The 6,512-nt window shown below is 36.9% G+C and overlaps 1 pseudogene; it reads left to right on the top strand.

The window, feature by feature from the left end:
- The first annotated feature begins 292 nt into the window (after nt 1-292).
- Nucleotides 293-6,148, top strand: LOC121263376 (annotated as a pseudogene).
- The last annotated feature ends 364 nt before the right edge of the window (nt 6,149-6,512 follow it).

Genomic DNA, 6,512 nt, shown 5'->3' on the forward strand with positions numbered 1-6,512 from the left:
ATGACATATTTTAAATAATTTAATAAGTTAATTATATTTAAGAATTTGAGATATGATTGCATGATAAAATATAGAATTTTACGTAACTCATTTTATCTGTTATTAAATTTTATGATTTTATTAAATTACACATTACCGTAATTTCGAACGTTATCATGCTCTCAAACTCAAGTCAGCGTTCATATGACAATTGACACGATAACATGTCTTGTGTTCTCCCAAAGTCTGGGACATCTGACTCAACTGATTTTCTTCGTTTAAAAAAAAAAAAAAAAAAAATATCACCCAAAAACAAAAATATAAATAATGAAACCCGATTCACCGGTGGTGAAATTGAAAGAGCTAGAGCCCAGAGCCCTAACTCTGAGCCCCCCTCAGGCCTCAAGCTTCTTGTCCTCGTCTGGAACGATAACTGTCCTCTCTCTACCTCTCGCAAAGGTACTGCTTTCTTCTCCTGCTCTTCTCCCTGTGTTTTCATTTTGCACGAGTTATAGTGTTTCCTGCGCTTCCGATTCTTACGGTGCTTTCAATCTTTCACCATTTTGATTGTTCTGAAACATATATTATACTCGTACACTCAGACTCAAGTATTCGCTTTTTGGAGCGGATTTTCCAGATTCCGATTTTAATTGCGGTTAGCACTCGGTTCGATTCGAGGGGATTTTGTTTTTCAAGAAAAAAAAAAAAAATTCATTGGTATAAAAAGGGATATATTATATAAAAATAAAATATACTGGGGCTCCTTCACGTAAGAAATACATTGAAATATACTAGTTTCGAACATATTATTTTTGGACGAACAAACCCTAATTTTATTTTCTGGTATGCATAAGGATAGGTCAGAACAATTTGTAGCTGTCAGAATAATCCATTTACAAAAGAAGTATGGGAGCATGTGAAATACGAAAAAAAAGAGACAGCACTTATTCACAATATACTCGAGTTCCTGACGATTATACATTTGTGTAAACTCAATTTTGGATTATGATCCTCTAGACTTTTAGGCTGGAATTTTTGAGATCATAACTTCCATTTAGTTACTTTTTAATCGTTCAAAGTTTACCATATATTCTCTCGTAATTTTTTAGTAACCATTATATCCACTAAATTACATGCTAAGTTGGTAAGGACTGAACCTTTAATTATAAATATTGATTATAAAGATCTTAAAAAATCCACCATGAATGATCTGAAGAATGTGTTACCTGTTACTCTGCTTTTAATCTATCTCATATCTGAACTATAAGTTTTTGCCAATAAAAATAAAAGGTCCACCTTAAAGTTACTATAGAATACAAAGGTTTCTTATCTAGCTTTTGCAATCTTTCTTTAAAATTTGGGTTTAATGAGGTGCAGTTTATGTTTGAAAATGTAGGTTTCGGACTCACATAAGGTTGTTATAAGATGGCAACAAGATCAGACCAAGATATTGATGACGACTTCAGTGAACTTTACAAGGAGTACACGGGTCCTCAGGGATCAACGAGATCGACGACAACCAATTCACAAGATAGGGAAAAGACGAACAAAAGGTCTCTTGCGGGTTCCGATGAAGAAGAGGAACCTCCCCGTGACCCAAATGCTGTTCCAACTGATTTCACTAGCCGAGAAGCCAAGGTTTGGGAAGCCAAGTCGAAAGCTACTGAGAGAATTTGGAAGAAAAGGAAAGAAGAGGAACTGATTTGCAAAATATGTGGAGAGTCTGGTCACTTCACTCAGGTATTACTGGCCTCTCTTGAAATGTTTTCTTAGTTGAACTTATTGTGGAGTGTTGCAAACTATCTGCTTCTAATGCTTGCATACATCAGTATTTTTTTTATTGGTAAACAAAACTTTATTGATCAAAAGAGTAGGCAAGAGCCCAAGTATACGGGGTATATACAAGAGCAATGCCTATGCGTGCTATTTAGTGATACAAGGAATTCATGAAAGGTCATGCCATGAAAATCAATTACAATCGACCAATGGAGCAAAGTATTGAAAAATTTCTAAGCTCATCCATTGATAGCTCTTGATCTTCAAAATTTCTTTCATTCCTCTCTCTTCAAATGCAACACCATAGGCATATTGGGACCATCTTCCATATTGATGCAATTTGAGAGTTGCCCCGAATGCCTCTCCAAGAAGCTAGGAGGTCGCTTACCCTTCTCGGCATCACCGAAGCTAATCCCATCGGAGCAAAGACTTCATTCCAAAAAGTCATGGCAATCTAACAATGAAGTAGTAGATGGTCAACAGACTCTCCGCTCTTCTTGCACATACAACACCAAATTATGGTTATGATCCGAAGTTTCTAGAGTGAGGATCTTCCCCAAAGAAGACATCGATACAAATTTTCTTGCATATATTGAACATGCATTGTATAAATTCTCTTCGTTGATGTCTTGTTAGAATTATTAGGTTAACAGATTCTATCAGAAAGAAGTATGGATTTGTTTATACCCTAAGAGTTGCCCTGCTCAGATTAATGTCGTGGCCTGCTTAGATTAGATCAGGTTTATGTTGAGAATTGGAATTGTTGTCTAGCATAGGAGTTCACTTATCCAAAATTAATCTTTATTGCTGTAAATTTACTCTGGATATGCACACCTGCACTCTGTCACACAAAGCTGATTTGTGATAGTACAAAGTCATTACTTAGGGGCATCAGTATTTTTATTGTCCATGTATGGGTTGAATTTTGAGGTTTTGTTTATACAGTTTATGGTGGACTAATCTAAGTATTTGGTCATTTTGGGAAGTGATAATATGAGAAAGGGATTTTGATGTGTCTATAAGCAAGTCATTCTTCATGGATGGGCTGAAATACCTCATAATAAGGATCTACCTATGAAACAGTACCTTTTTATAATAAAGATTTGATAAAATAATTTTTTGCTTATTTAGATTGTTGGTTATGCTTTCCTTGTTTTTTTTTTTTTATCTGTCTCAAATTTATTTTGACATTATATTCCATTAAGTTTTCATGAAATTTGATCGAAAGCCTTTCCTTCTGTTGAATTGGCGTTATGGTCATATGAACCCATGGAAAACAAATAGAATGTCACTGAGTCTCTTGCATATTTAGATTACATTGCTGATGTTGAAGAGGGACGATTTCTTTCTTTTTTTCCTTAAATGCCCTGTTTTGCATAATTACAGGGGTGCCCCTCTACCCTTGGAGCAAATCGCAAGTCTCAAGATTTCTTTGAAAGGGTGCCTGCTAGAGAAAAGCATGTAAAAGTACTTTTTACAGAGAAACTTATAGAAAAGATTGAAAATGATATTGGCTGCAAAATCAAGATGGAGGAGAAGTTTATCATTGTTAGTGGCAAGGATAGGTTAATTTTGGCCAAAGGTGTGGATGCCGTGCACAAAGTGATTAAGGAGGAAAGTGATCAAAGGGTTTTCTTCTAGTTCCCACATGGAAAGATCTAGGTCACCTGAACAAAGCCCTGCTCATGCAAGGTTGCGACGATCTAATTCCCAAAAGTCTCATTCCAGTCCTCAGAATGCATCACCCCTTCCGCAGAGGTTTGGTAGGCAGGAGAGGGTTTTGGAAGACCATAGTCACAATGATCTGAGGAAGTTTTCAAGGGGCTCTCCACAAGGTAGGGATAGCATAGGATATGCTTCTGGCATCATAGAAAGCTGGTAATTACAATATTTATAGTTTGTAGCTCTGTAAGATTCCTACAAACTTCCTATGTGTTTCTGAATATGTATATTGTTTCCCCTTTTCTGAGTCTGTAATGATGCTGCTTGTTACTTATAATTTGTTTGCAGCGAGAGGTAAGTTCTTATGTTCAAGCATTTGGTGTACGGTTCTGAAGTAACTTTTGTGGGTGGGTCTGAATTGATCGGATTGTCTGCCAAACGAAGTTATATACTGAAAGCATATATGGACCTTTTGCCTCGGATGATTTCCCTATGTGAATAGAAAGATAGTATCTTGATTAAGCTACCATCTATGTTAGTATCTTGAATCAGGGCTTAACAGACTCTTCATTTCATGAAGCTTATGGTAATAATGGAGCCAGAGGTCGTTTGAGCAATTCAAAGTCTCCAACACGTCCATCTTACCCAGGCAAGTCATATAATTCATATGATCGTAATAATCAGAGCATGAGTACTTATAGGACTGATGGATGGGATAGTGAGAGGAGAGGATCTGATATGCAAACTGGTCGTCAGTTTGATTACCCTGCCTCCAGCCAAACATTAGAAGAGCTAGAGTTGGAGTTTAAAAGGGAGGCAATGGAACTGGGAAAAATTCGTGACAAGGAAGAAGATGAAGAAAATTACAGGCATCGTGAGGTAAGAACTATCTCATTGTGCTGGTCTGCATGTGCACAGTGATAACTGGTGTAATGAACCGGGACCATATTTTACATAGACTAAGTACATTGGACCTTTTGTGAAATACTAAAATTTTTAATTTTCTTCATCTATTGTATACATCCCCAAACTTTCAGTTGCAAGCGTGCTTGATCAGAATTATCACGTGAGAGTGCTATTAGTATCAATGAAGTCTATGAAGTTCAAATTTCTAAAATAAGCCGGGAAATGGTTGACTTGGGTTTTTGTTCTTGTTTTCTTTCTTGGAAAATGAGCCTTTGGCTTACTAATGCCTCACATGTCTAGCATAAGCTCTGCTTCTTTAATCCCCTCTCTCAGTCTCTCCTCTTCTATATTTTTGATTTTTTGTTTGTAGGGTGCCACTGGATCTTTTGTGATGTTAAAACTTGCTACAGCTGTCCATCTCTCTCTCTTCAATTTAGATTTTGAAATTCGCATGTACAGTTTTTTCTCTCTTATTTCCCTTTAGGGAATATAAATACCTTTGTGGACCTTAGAATGCTCAGTGTTTATGAGTATAGTAATTCCGGCAAAGGGTTTTGCAGATGTGGCTCAGCCTGAAGTTGAACTGATAATAGTTGAGAATATACATACATTGCTAAAAAATTTCAAAATATTTTATAAAACTAGAGAGGAGAGAGTAGGAGATGTAACTAACAAGACGTGAAATTAGTCTTGTTTTTTATAGTAGTGTCAAGTACTACGTGTGTTGCTATACTGAGGAGCATGTGATTGTTTTAAAACAACCTTAAAGCTGTTTAGTTATGGATTTGAACTTGTGATTTCTGACTATTGATTCTGCGGGTCAAAGGCTATTAAGGAGATGAGAGAAAAGTACATAAAGCAACTCACCACTCTCAAGGGCACACATGCAAAACAGTGGGAGGAGTTTCTCCAAATTGATGCCCAGAGGCGTCAACAACAGGCACCACGGCAATTGCCCTCTTCTGGTTTTGGTGGTTATAAACAGCGTGGTTATTCTGAGTATGATGGCACCTTGGCCAATCCTCAATATGCTGGGGCCAATTTAGCCCTTGATACACGAAGTCAATATTCAAACCCCATGGAAAATTACACTCCAAGGCCTCGTGACAAGTTTGGTGCATTTCAGCGTCAAAGACGCGAAGATTATGGAAAACCTTACAATCGATACTAATCATTATACTGGAATTAACGCTGGTGAGTTGTCTTGCTCTTCAGTCAAGTTAAAAGAATTTAATTTTTTGTATCTATCTTTTGTTTTGCCTACCTAAAAGAACATCTCATAATCTCCTCATCAACAGTCACGGTAAGGTCTACAAATTATATGACTAGTGTTGCGGTGGCAATTGTGGAATACAGTGTTCTTTGAATTTTTAAAACTGTGCAAGTGCTAGTGCACAACACATCGTGGGGTGTGGTATTCTAATGTTGTAGGTTTTGGGGGTTAGTTAGGTGGCAGATATTGGAGCTGTTTGGTGGGTTTAGCTGATTTTGTCTGGCTATTCAAGCATTAGCTTAAATTTCATTCCAAAAATTTTCAGGGTCCAGATCTTGGTCGGGTAGGCGTAATGCAGAGGAGGCCAATATCTAGGTAAGTATGTTGGTTATGGTTTTGAACTTGAGAAGGGACCAATTGTGCACATCTGTGTTGTTAGAATATATTTCATTCAATTGGGTGGTTCAGTTCTGTTTGGAACTTTGTTATAGAGACGTGAGATACAGTTTTGGTTTTATTGGTTAATGCTGGTAACATTTAGAAGTTAATGACTCCTGAATGATTTAGATTTTGCATTTGGTAATGATTAGCACTTTGACAGACTTATTTACAGTAACATGCGCAATTTTTTTTCATTTAATTTTGTGTTATGCTGTTTCCTTAGCACATGAGGCACTGCGCACGGGTGTACATTCTAAGTGCAGTCTACCATGTCTCACTATTATAAACTACTTGGTTTTATATGAAAAGATTTGGTATCTGTTGTACACACACCTACATAAGTCTGATTGGTATACAACTATACAAGGTATGGACTCTATGGTACGCTCAGTAGCTTTAGCCCAAATTGGTGGGTTAGATGGTTTGAATTCTAGCCCACAGCAGCGGAGTTGGTCAGCTGTGTTGCAAAGGTAGTATCCAAAATTTTGTTGTAAATTGATTATTTTTATTTGGTTTATGAAATGTGCAGCAGTGC

This window comes from Juglans microcarpa x Juglans regia, chromosome 4S (genome assembly GCF_004785595.1).
Source record: "Juglans microcarpa x Juglans regia isolate MS1-56 chromosome 4S, Jm3101_v1.0, whole genome shotgun sequence".
NCBI lineage: Eukaryota > Viridiplantae > Streptophyta > Magnoliopsida > Fagales > Juglandaceae > Juglans > Juglans microcarpa x Juglans regia.